A 13,590-nucleotide genomic window follows, 5' to 3' on the forward strand; every position below is an offset into this window, starting at 1 on the left:
ACAATAGTGATGTGACTATTGAGTACTATTATTTTCCAGACAACAATATATAGAAATTGTCCTGCCCTTGATAGACCTACCAACCTGGGACAGTGGGTTTTGTCTCTAGCTTAAAATTTTCTCTAGCTTAGCATTAGAATCATCTGGGAAGTTAAAAAAATTAATAACCACACCATAAGTCTCCCCTATGCCCACCCCCAATATGCAGACACATGAAGATTCAGTTTTATTTTCTTGGTCATGAGTGTTTTGGAAAAGCTCTCAGAATTTTTTAATGTTCACGCAGAGTTAAGGACCATTAATGAAGAGAAAAGACTGATACTGAATACATGTAACAGAAAGATGATGACTATTATGATAAGGAAGTATGCTGGGCATGGTGGCATGCACCTGTAACCCTTGCTACTCAGAAAGCTGGGGCAGAAGGATTGCTTGAGCCCAGGAGTTCAAGGTGATAGTGAGTCATGATTGCACCTGTGAAAAGACACTGCACTCCAGCCTGGGCAACAAAGTAAGCCCTCATCTCTTAAAAAAAAAAAAAAAAAAAAAAAAAAAAAAAAAGAAGAGGAAGAAGAAAAAGAAGTACCCACGGTACAATGGATGTTCAAAATCTCATGGACGGCATTTATCTAGAGTAGATGCAAATGTTTTAGGATTTGCAGGGTAAACATGACAGGTATGAAGGTTACTTTTATTTTATTGAGGATTTTACTATTAAGATTACATTTAGTTACAAAATTCACTGTAATTGATTTGCCTAAAAAGATCCGCGTTAAAGCAATCAATGGATGATATGTATAGATTTTCTCTGAAAATTCTCTGGATCTAGATTAATATGGACTTGCTTCACATAGATACATTAGGGCAGAGAAAAATTTAATAAAGCACACTCCTACTAGAGTAAGAGAAGAAAGTTTCTATTCATATGCACTGTGTTAAAAAACAAAATCAACTGGATTAGAGTATAGAAAATTAAGTCAACTTGAATCCTGAAATGCCGCTGTGAGAAACTAATAATTGGTCATCAATATAACCACATGTCAACAACCCACAACTGGATTGAGGGTAAGCATCAGACTTAACATATTCCAGTTGGTTGCAGGTTGCGTGAGACATCGTTTTCAGACAGCATTATCACACAGCAATGCCTGAGGTTCCACCTTTGCAGAGGTACTTTAAATAACAAAAGACTCTCAAACATATTGTGGTTTCTTTATAATAGCGCTCGCCTTTGTATGGACCTACTCTTTCTTAAATCATACGGGTCACATAGACCATTATTTAAACTGTAGCTATGGGCAGGATGCTAAATGAATGACAACTCAACCTGAGGTCATGGGTTATCAAAGTCATATCTAATTGCACACATGTGCAATTTTCTCCTTCTTAAAGTCCCTCATTTTTAATGGCACATTTTAGGGTAGTTTTCAGCAGCAGAACTCCTTGTTTATTAGTAAATTATGGACTTTCTCCTTAGTATCTAAAAACAATGTTACCAGTTCTATACTCCAGGAAGAATGGAAGTTAGAAAGCAGTAGTTCACAGCAGACAGGACCATTTGTTTTTGTAATTCAAATCAATGTAAAGAAACATCATCTCAAAACATATTTTTAACAGTGACTTTTGGGCCTCCAGCACATTTTTCACAATTATTATCTGATGCAAACATATCAAGATAAAAAAAGTAAATTTTAATTTAACTTCCTTTGACTAGATCTTGAATGTAACCAGAGCTGTTTGTGGACTCCATTCATTAAAAACAATCAGAGGTCTCCACTGACCTGGGAGCTCTAGGGATAGATATCATCACTATTGGAAGAATTCTCAGCTTACAGTGGAAAGTACTGGAAAATTAACTCAGAAGCAACTGCCGACACGCAAGTGTTCTGTGATAACAGGTGCCTCTTTGTGTAGGAAAAGAGACATAAACTGACCCTATAAGGGCAAGGGTTGGGGGCACAGCGCCCAGCTTGTAGGTCTTTCAGAAGGCACAGGCGCGAGGTCGCTCAGGGAAGAAATTACAGATCACTTCCTTTGTTATTTATGCCTAAAATAGCTTCTTGTGACCTTCTAAAACTCAAGGGGATACAATTTAAGCCCCACATGGAAGTGTCCAATATATTGGCATTGTTAGATAATGTACTCAGTGGGTAAAATAGCGAAGCATTCTCTTTAAGCAAGCACTGAGCACTCATGTGTCTCCTGTCACTAGATACATTCAGCTACATGCCTGTATTTTAATCAGAGATTTACATACAACCGAAGATTGCAGATGGTCTTAGGTTCTTATCATATTCTCCCAAGAAATGTTAGCAGGCTTTAAACATCTGGGATTTGTGTCTTTTGGCAAAACATAGAGATAAATGCTTTTCATGTTTGTTAATTACATATAGTTTTATCTCAGGGAGGCACTCTTCCTTTGTAGCATCTCAGCGAGAAACCGACAGTGTCTACTTCTCTTATGAGTAGAATGCTTTCCATTGTTACAAGGTTTATAATTACATGTTTGTGACTTCATCCCCAATAGCCTCACCCCATGAATACAGATAACATCTTACAAAAGGGGAGGCTGGGAACGACTCAGACAGACAGGGTGGGAGGAGAGGGAGGCTGATGTGCTCAGTGACCATCTCCTAGAGAGGCTCTGGGACAACCAGTGGGGGAACTTGGCCCTTCAGGTTTCTGGAGCGGCCTATAGTCTGAAACACTGCCCTTCTGTTTCATGAGCTGTGAAGCACCCTTGGGAAGATGAAGAAATACTCAACCTATAGGTTGACATTTTATTTATATCACATCTCTTGTTGAATCGTTCTGAAGAACCCGAGGTGGCCCTGGCATTCCTTCTCTTTATTCACTTGGTTACAGTTTAAAATTTGAATAGCTGTTTATGCTGGAAGGCTGAACACCCAATCAGTAGTCTTTGAATTGAAGCTGTATTGTTCACTCATGAAAATGCCTGTTTCATCTGTCAGCTCTCTTTTATAGTGAGCCTAATAATTTATGCTTGCTAAAGATGTTTTCTGACCTGTGATTCCATTGCCAGTTAGGAAAGGGCTTTGGCAGCATTCACACTTCCTTTCGTAATAGGGGGCCAGTAAGGTACAATTTAGTGAAATTACTGCTCCAGTGCACTAATGGTACCCAGACTCAGACTGGGGGAGGGCAGAGGGATGGGATGAGGGACCCTAGCCTTTAAAGAGGGCACTAGTCTCCACAGAAAGATACCCTGGAAAGAGGCTTCTTTGGGAGCCGTCTCCCTCCCTGAGGTCTGCATAACCCTGATGACTTTGAAAGAGTTAACGCAGCCATAAATATGCCACAGGGCACTACATGGGACAATATATAGTTTCCACTAATACAAATAAAAAAAGATTATTTTTACCTAGGAAGTTTATATCATCTCTTTGAATTTATCTTTTTTTTAAAAGGTATTGTGATTCTATTTGAGTGACCCATTTTTAGGAAAAAAAAAAAAAAAGCAATAAAAGTCCTTTGTGTCATTCAAAAGAGATTTATTTATATGTGGTTGAACTATGTATTCTTTATCTTATTACTGTTGAAAGCATATTAAGTGGGAGTTCTTTAAATGGGTCATCCTGCATTACAATTATAATCTTTTCAGGTCTTTAATTTGCAAGTTATTGGCAGGCCTGTCCTGAAGAGAACTTTTCTAATTGCAAATGGAACTATTTTCCAAGTAAGGTACATTTTTTTCCTTTTTTGATTCTCTCATAATATTTCATTTTTATTTCTCATAAAGCATTTATCTTATCCTCCATAAAAATCATTTGTGTACCTGTTTTATACTCTACCAGTTTTGTCAGTGTCTTGAGGTTGGTGACTTCATCTTAATTTATTTCATATTTATTACAGCCTCTATCTCAAAGGTATTCTTTTAGGAGGGATTTAATGAATATCGGTGAATTGATTTCAAGAATATTTTTAGCACAACATCTTTAACTGAAATAGATTATCTCTGTACTTATTCTAATTTCAGAAATAGACCTGAATATATAATGAACTTGATGAGTCCAGTCAGAAAGCAGATTTTACCAAAGACATAACATTTAATAAAATGAGTAAATAAAAATTGTAATTAAACTCTTCAAAGAAGAAATTTCCAGAGATTTTTGGATGACGTTTAAAAAATTTAAATAAATCTTTTAAATAAAGATATTTTAAAAGTTGATCCTTACTGACTTTCAGCTTTAATAGATATGGCAACGGAAATGCTGAAACACCTCTCTAGAAGCTGAAGGGTTATGGGTGTGATATGGACATTACAAATAAACCTTCCCAAGTATTCTCAGATGATAATAACTGACGATGTTACAGCACTTTGAAGTTCACAAAGGGCTTTCATATTGAGGTAGGCATTAATAATCCCTTTCCATGAATAGTTTCAAAAAGGTTCCCTGACTTGCTTGGGGTCATTAAATGAGCACGGAATAGAGCTAGAGTGAAGTGTGAGACTTGGACTGTGAGAGACACCTCTCCACAGTTCTGCCTGCTGCTGCTTTTTTGTCTTTCAAGTTATGCCTCCGTTTCTAAGTAAATAGGTGAAAGATGGTGTTTGCTATCTTGTTTAACTATAGACTTCTGCTTTACAAAGACATAGGATTTCAGAGCTAAAAGAAACTATAAAGCTCACACAAAACACAAAAATTTTTACTTCACAATTAAGGAAAGGAGAGCCTTTATTTTATTACATTTATTGTGGTTAATAATAGTAGGCTATAGATTTATTAAGCTTGTTAGATTCTAGTTCCTTAATCAAGAGCTCTGTGGCATAGATATATTTTCTATTCTAACAATAAAGAGAGAGGGTGCAGAAAGGACCGGTGATTTTCTCAACATCACATTTAGAAAAAGACAAAACACATCTGCTGTAGCCCAAACCAAGTCTCTTAATACTTATGGCATGATGTACCTTTACTACAGTTAAAGAGTAATAGCAGAATTAGATATTATGATAGATTTTATTCTTTACCAATGCTTTTGCTAAGCAATTGATAAAAATGCACGAAGCTCCTTGCTCCTATCTTCAAATCTCTGTCTCTAATTGCACCTTTTCTTGAAGTGTTGTATAGGAGCAATGGACATTAAAAATTCGTTTTAATTATGTGGTTGTTTTAATGCAAAGTTTTGGTCTACATTACTTTGGACTTGTACCTGGCTGAGTGTTCCATCTTATTTTTACAAACCAAGTTCAAAAGTCCATTTACACTTAAACATGCTTTATGGAAAGTGAGAAATAAGTCATGAAACTAGAGAGTGTTCAGAGAAAAGCCTCTGAAATGATGAGAGACTTGAAAGGTGCTTTCTGAAGGCAGATCAACTAAAAGACAACTTCAGTCTAGAACGATGAAGGCTCTACAAATGCATGACATCTTGATCCAAGTTCAAGAGTTGTAATGTAACATTTTTAGGGTTAGTATGGATAGATTCCCTAAGCCTCAGCACTCCTTAAGGGACTTTTTAAAAGACTCTATGTATAGCATATATACTTCTCCACAACATATCCCTTCCTCCATGATAGTTGCAGACGCTTTTGTGGGCTCCTTGTCCACCTTTGTATTTCTACTGGTTTTTGCATTGTACTATTCAGTAGGTAAATTCTTAGTAAATTTTTATTTAGTTGAACTGAATTACAATTTTCAGATACATACAAAGCATGGTTTTGCGAAGTGGCCAGTATAGCTACAAATCTTGTTACTCCCAGAAGTGATGATAGGCTTAAATTCTCAGCAGATTCATGAAACCTCTAGGTTAAATTCTGGTATACCTATAATTGATTTTTAAGGAATATGACATATCTGCATAAATAAATTACTTCTGGAGGTGTGAACTTGAATGACAGTAGAACACCTATTTGTTTTGGTGTTTCATAGAATACCTCTAGGATATTCAACTGTGGATGATCCTTGGTTTGGCTTAATATGATATTATCCTTCCTTATGTTTTTACAAGTTGTACTAAATATGTGTGGAAACATCATCTATCAATTTCTTTGAAAAGTCCTGCTAGGTTGTAGTCATTATGAAATATTATCTTGATTCTTATTCTAGCTGCTATTATTTTTATTAACCTCAGTAGTTTGTTTGGTTCTTTGGTCAGATGAGGACTTGAGAAAGCTAATGTATTAACACACTTTTAACTCATTGTTAGCAGTGGGAACTTGGGATTTTGTCTTTGCTTCCTACCTAGTATCACACTGTTCCTCAACTAAACTCCTTGGCTATCCTCTCAAGGCCTTCTAACAATGCCCCACCTAGGCCGCTGACATAGAGGGATCCAAAGCAAGTCTCAAAGAACAGCTTGTGGATGGTTTCAGATTATGACATGTGATCATTGAAAACTCTTCTTACCTATCCTCACCTTTTTTTTCTTTTTCATTCCTCTCATCTTAAGTCCTATAGAGATGTAAGCACCACAGCTACTAATAAAATAATTTGACTTTCAGTAACAGTTGGGAACCTCCATCTGGTGTAAACATGTAGAGGGATGCTCTTGGTGCTAGTTAGCAGAAAATGTGGGAAGCAGGGACAAATTCCTCTTCATAAACAACCTGCCCTGTGATGAGCTTCTCATTCATTATAAGTTATGGTAGTTACAAGTCCCTCAAATTTAGGTATAATCTAAGAATAGATGATTTTGGCTCCTTGTTAACCACAACTCTTCTGTTGAGAAGCAGCCACTGGTGCAAATGTGCATTGTGCAAAAATTCTTCCTACACCGAATTTAACGAGATAACACAATCCCAGTTGGAGTCTTTGCACAGAATAAAGATATATATTGAATGAATGCATGAAAGATGACCAAAGCATAGTTTGATTATGTCTAGGTGAACTGGTAAATGGTAGATGATATCAGGGATATGTTTTCTCTTCACATCTAAAAGACGTTGGTGGATGTTGTGGGTAAAGGTAAGTGGAGAGTAGCAATTCTTCAAGGGTGAAAGCGAGAATTCCCCTTGCTTACATGTATCATCTTTTTATTTTCCTACTCAACAACTATGTTAGTTAAGACAGGGGAAGGTAAGTTTGGGATAGCTTCTGTAAACCTTATATAATCTGGGAAAATCTAAAGACCGTAGTTTAGGGTGTGGTGCTCTCCTAGTTGAAAAGATGTTTTGTAAAACTTAATCATTAATTTTTATTTTTATGTTATTTCTTTTATTCTTGTGTCTATAGGCTAGGCAGTGCACCATGCTTTTCTGTGGAACAGATATCACCTCTCCATAAACAGAATCCTTTGGCTATCCCTCTTTGGTTAGCTATTTGATGAAAAGATTACAGAATCAGGCTGTATCTGAGACCTATTTTGTAGCCTACATATATTTACATAAATTCTTTAAAAAGTAAATAAAAAGAACCAAATGAATAAAATGGTGAAGACATGTGAGATCTAAAGCAGCTACTTATTTGAAGGGTAGAAAAAGACAGTCTTGTGTCATTACAATTAAACTGAGTACACCGGTTCATTTACTATTTTTGGTGAATTTTAATTGAGTTGTGTCTCATTTTTATAAATGTTGTCAATCTTCATTTTCTCTGTCTCCCATGCACCAGCTTAAACACACACACACATGCAGATCCACATACGGGCATGTTTTGGGAGAGTGCTGACTATGGATATACCCTGACACGAACTTACACACAGTGACACATAATGCTATAAACACTAAAACATCCAACCTTGATAGAACACCCATAAGAACAACAACAAAAAAGCCTTCTTTTTAATGCATTTATTTTATGGACACAAAAGCTCAGCTAGTAATCAGTTTTGATAACTTTAGATGTCTGTTTCCCTGATGTAATGACTAGACTGAGGCAATAACAATACTTCATTATGCTATTCAAAGTGTATGGCAGGATTCAGTCAGAGCTAGACTCAAAACCTGGCCCACAGCTGAAAGCAGAGATGATGCATTAATCCACAGCAACACCCTCTCCCCCACTGCTCCCCTCAGCATTCAGCCACTAATAATGGATATCATTTTTCTTCATAAAACTAGTGGTACTTGAATCAAGCACATGACAGTTAAGGTTTGTTTAGTCTTTCAAGCAGGTGATTACAGGATTGAACTTCCCAAATGAGAAGCCAGTGGAATACAAATAGTTAAGAACACGTTTAAAGGGGGAAAAATTGTCCAGCCCCATCTGTCAAACTGTGTGTATGACATCATCAGATATTCTGCACTTGTTTGCAGCTATTCAGGACGGCCCGCCCCGCAGTCTATGCTTTGTGTTCCAGTTTCCTTTACAGGGCCAGCGGGCTGGAAAATTACCACATGCTGTCACAGTTAGCTCAGCCAGGTCTTGTTATCATTGTTTCCAAGGAATCCATTCATTCTGTTATTTTACATATTGGGCAGACGTCCTGCCACTGAGGCTTGGGCTGCAGTAACTTGAAGGGCCAAACGTTAATGGGCCTCTATTGTTGGTAGAATGGCAGTGCAATACGTGGGAAAAAATACCCAGACAGCTCCCTGACACTGGTTTAGGACCTCTAGACTTAGGGGGTAGCCTGTGAAGATCTTTTATGTAAACAAGCCTTCAATAAACAATGAATATCTCCTGTGTCAATATTCATAACCCATCAATAAAAAAAATTATAACTCTTCAACTAGAAAGAAGCCCAAATGTATTATGGATGATGGAGCTTTTCCTTAAAATAATCTATAGAATGTGGACAAGTCTCCTTCTACACACTGCTAATTTATAGAGGGGGAGGGCAACATTGTTGAGGCTTTGAGGAAAGAAAAGCATTTGATTTGGGGCTAGCTGTATTCTCATTGCAGTGGATAATACGGTGTGTAAGTTTTGTGACTTCCACCACTACAGACTGAAATAAAGACAAGGGCCTAGGTGACACATTACATCTTCACCATGCTGGCAATTTAAAGAAAGTTAATGAAAACATTAGAAAAGTTGTCTAGATAAAGCTTAACTTTAGGATGGGTTATGTTATCTTGATTAATTAGAGCATAAATAAGAATGAAATTTAAAAACTCTAGTGATATCGATATAGGAAAATCCATTCTTTATGGAAGATATATAGTGAAGCTACAGTTTTTGTTTTTCTTTTAATGGAATACTTTCTCTTTCTTGTTTCAAGATAAATCTGATCTTTTGATTATACAGTGTGTTGGAAAGGGATCACAAAGTGTTATAGATCTTCTAATTTTTATTACTAGCCCCAGAAACTCTTCCACGTGACTTTCTTCACCTTGGACAACAGGCGACTTGATAACTAGACCTGGCTGCTCAAAATGGAACAGCATATGGTAGTTAGTTAAATCCATTGGCACTTAGAAAAACTGTAATTCAAGTTCTTATCATTTTAAACATTCTCATGATTAGTTCAGCTGTTACTTCAGCTAATTTATTTTATTGATTCTGCACAGAGCTCCAAATGGCCCTGTGGAAGTTTACATTAGAATAGTTCTTATCCCAAATCATTTGAAGAATTAGAGCATGGGGTTGAGCCCTTGGAGTGGAGGACTGAAAGAGAAGGAGATGGGAATAGTCTGGTTCTGACAAACACAATCTGTACCACATTTAAGATAAAATATAATGTATTAAAAAGTTGCTCTATCCCAAAGTCAGTTTTGTCACTTTGCCTTTTTTAGAAAACATATTTTAATTTCAACTAAGATCATTTTTGTGTCTGGCAGCTAATTTTAAATGGTTCCCCTTTTCAGCTGACATTAAGAGCCAATTGAGATAAATTTATTTTTCTGTAAAGTAATATATGTCAGGATGAGATTTCCTAAGCCAAGCCCTTCAGGCAATCATAATCATTTTGTAAACTGTTGATAATGTCATCTTTAAGAAAAAAGATTTCTTCAGTGTATAAAATGTTGCATTAAGATAAATATTAAAATGTGGCAGTCCATTCGAATATAATATTTTAGAGAATCTTACAGAATTTTGAAATAGTTTTTTTTTTTAAAGTAAGTAACATCCTTTACAATCTATTGTGGTTTTTTTTGTTTTTTGTTTTTTAAACATTTCTTTCTGCTCTCAACTTGATTCTTTTGCCAGGCTTCTGCAAGAAACAAGTTTTGATAAAGAAGTCTACTTTGACTTCAAAGTTATAATAGGTACATTACTTATGATACCCCAAAGTAACATCCTTATTCCCACATTGAAAGAGAGCTTTTGGTTTAACCCAAAATTATTTTATAAAGTAGATTATTGAATGATATATCATCACATTTAAGAAGTGTAACAGTTTTTTAGTAAACACTAAAGAACTGTTCCCTTAACTTATGCAACTCCCTACATTTATTGCCACAAAATATATGTCAAGCTGTATTGTTTAGCAATAAATTCAAAGCAAAACAAAGTTATGCTTTCAAATTCTTTAGCGACCTCACATTAATAGTAACTTTCCCATGAAAGCAATTTATGGAAACAAATATTATTAATAGTGGCTCTCCTTATACAAAAATCTAAATGACTATAGCTATCTAGGCCTGTACTAAATAAAAAAGATCTCAACTCTGCTAATTAATATTCATAATTGTTTAGAATGGATTTAAAAAATTTCATACAGTATATTACTTACCTGAGAGAAATATTTTCCATTTACATAGCCAGTTCAGCAGTGATGTTCTCAAGCCCAATTTCTCTTTCTTTGTCACCACCTGGTTCCTATAAAGAAACTATTTCCAAGAAATCACACCAAAATAACTTAAACTGTTTTTTTTTCCAAATAAGCCTTCATATCACATTAGAAACTTTTGATAATATTAACAATTTTCTTTCATTCTACATTAGAATCATATAATTTTAGAATTTGAGTTGCCTAACAAGATATGACTATGTAATCATTCCAGCAATTTTCATATCATATTAGTGAAAACAAATACTAATATAATAGGATGCTAACATGAAAACCCCTAATAGAACATGACAAAACTTTTCATATTTTATTTATGCATTCTGGTTGTTGTTCTCCATTTCAACATTTTCCACTTCAGTTTATGGGAAAGTAGCATGGGTTTGCATGTTTTTGAATATCAATTAAGTGACATCATAATATAATAGTAATGCAAGAGTTAACTGCTATCATTTTGCTATAGAAGGAATACATTTCTTTGGGTCATCAAATCTTTATTTGAATGATAATGCTTTCATTGGTTTTGTTATTTATTTCAATTTAGTTTAGAAATTGAACTATTTGTAAAAAAAAAATAATAATAAGAAACTCTTTGTAGTTGAGTATGAAGGCTCAATGAGTTGAAGAAATAATGCAATTGTCTTGGTAATTCACTGCCTCTCTCCTACTCCAAGTGTGTAGATAATAGAGATAAAGGTGAGCTTTTGCCTTGAGTTACGCAGGCAATTGTTTCCATTTTATACTGAGATTCTCTGTCACTACATACAGCACGTTCATCCAAAGACTCTCCCTTTCAACCCAGTTCATCTGAGCAAGGTTGCTAGCAATGTTCAGCGAGAAAACAAACTAGAAGGAAATAGTCATTTGTCTCATCCTGAAGTCTACCAATAGAAATGAAGAGTGAAGACATTGATAAAGGGTTCTTTTGGAACCATCTCACTTCTATCAGTAATTGTGCTGGGTTTAAATACATCCTCCTCCGAGGCAAGAAAATATTTTGTCCTGGCAAAATGCTTTGATCTTTTCAAAATTACTTTGCACACTTAAGATACCAGAAGTACTCAGTAGGCATACTAAAAGAAAGATAATTAACGCTACAGTGTTTGGCAGAAAAACACAACCCTTCCACCCCCATGTGTGTATATAGTGATGTGTAAAATCAAACAGGAAAAACTCTGGTTACCTAAGCACTTGGAACTTTTCTTTTCTACCATATACCACACCATCGTGCAACAAAGACATAGTTCACACATTTTAGTAAACAGAAGTCACACAAAGTCAAAATTACCTTTGAGAAATCTTATAAGAAGGCACGATATTGAAGGGTGTACTTGTTTGTTCTGTCTTTAATAAATCTGACACAACCTCTTTGTCTTCCAGACTGCTGTGAATTCAGTTGAAGATAAGGTGAAGACAGTAGCTTATGTTTAGTTGTCATACCTTAAAAACACTCAATCATTCAGTGGTGAGATGTTCACATGAGTCGCAGGTGGTAACTGAGATTTCATATTTTCTGGATCAAGTTTACCTCAGGATGTGTTATCAGTGAGAATAATAGTGGGCATAATTTAAAGTTCTTATATTTCTCTTTCTTTTCCTCTCCACCAACCCCTTTTCCTTTTCTTCTTTCTCTCTCTCTCTCTTTTTTTTTTCCTGGTCTGAATGAATATAGTTGACAATAAGTAAGTATGTCTATAACTGTCTCCACTATAATTTCTCGACTACTTTCTGTCTCCCCTACTAATGTAGGCTCCCTCAGCACCGGGAGCAGTATCTTGCTCACTGTTGTTTCTCAGCACCCATTTCAGTATCTAGCATGAATCAGGCATTAAGAAAATATGTGTTTAATAAACAAAACAATCAACTTTATGCTAGTTGACTTCTGCACACTTGACCTAAAAACAGAAACTAAAGATATTTCACACCACAGATGCAAGCAATGTAGGATACCCTTGGAACCATTGATAATGGAGATCTGGTGAGTATAGCTCCAGTCCTGGCATTGAGAGGGGCTGGACTGAGCAACAAATTCACCAACTCCTTTACAGGGTGAGTTTTAAGACCTGCTGTGAAACGAGGAATTATTGGAGTTGTGGTGAGAAATTTGCATGGACCTAGTTTGTGGCAAAGAGTATATTAACCTCCTTCCACAGAACCCTGTCGGGTTCCCACACTCCAAGGTGCTATTTTAATATACGTTCCTCTGTCCTGACAAATAACTACATGGCTGCAGTAAGGCAGGAAGGGAGGTACTGGACCTAGATCTCCAAGATATCATTTGAGTGTATGACAGATTTCTTCTTTTCAAACAGTTTTCATGGGAATATATTTGGATAAAATACTCTATAGGATGATAAGACATCAACCCTAAGATGCTGCCTTTCTTCCCGTTTGAGCTAGCTGACTCATCCCCAAATGTATCTCTCTATTATAGGACATGACCTTGCATAGGAGACACGACTTATGCATGTTTAGAATTAACAGTGAAATGTTACCAAATGGGCTTTTCTTTGTGATGGGCTTCCAGCTATAACCAGAGAGACAATGTAGAAATGGAAGGAAAATGAGAAGTGTTGGGCTCATCAATATGTAAATCTTTTAAACAGCACGTAAATGATTTACATGTAATGCACTTGGTTTCCTAGAGAAAATAATTTTCTTTTCTTTCAGTGATGGCAATACATCTCAGGGAACCAACAGCACCATAGCAGGCTGAAGGTTTCTGCTTTTCACATTCTGGGGAGAGCCATGGTAACCTGCCCCTGCCTTCTACCTCGTCTCTGTGTGTGGCATCCTGGAACCCTGTTTCCACCAACATCTTGACCGTGGCAGATCTGAGAAACTCTACATTATACACAAATGTTCCCTGGCCCCTGAGATTATCGTGGTGCATTGGGAGAGGGTAAGGGGTGATGATTCAGGAAGCCAAAGAGGCTTGTGGCAGAATGTCTTCATTTT

The sequence above is a fragment of the Macaca nemestrina genome, chromosome 6 (assembly GCF_043159975.1).
Source record: "Macaca nemestrina isolate mMacNem1 chromosome 6, mMacNem.hap1, whole genome shotgun sequence".
Classification (NCBI taxonomy): Eukaryota; Metazoa; Chordata; class Mammalia; order Primates; family Cercopithecidae; genus Macaca; species Macaca nemestrina.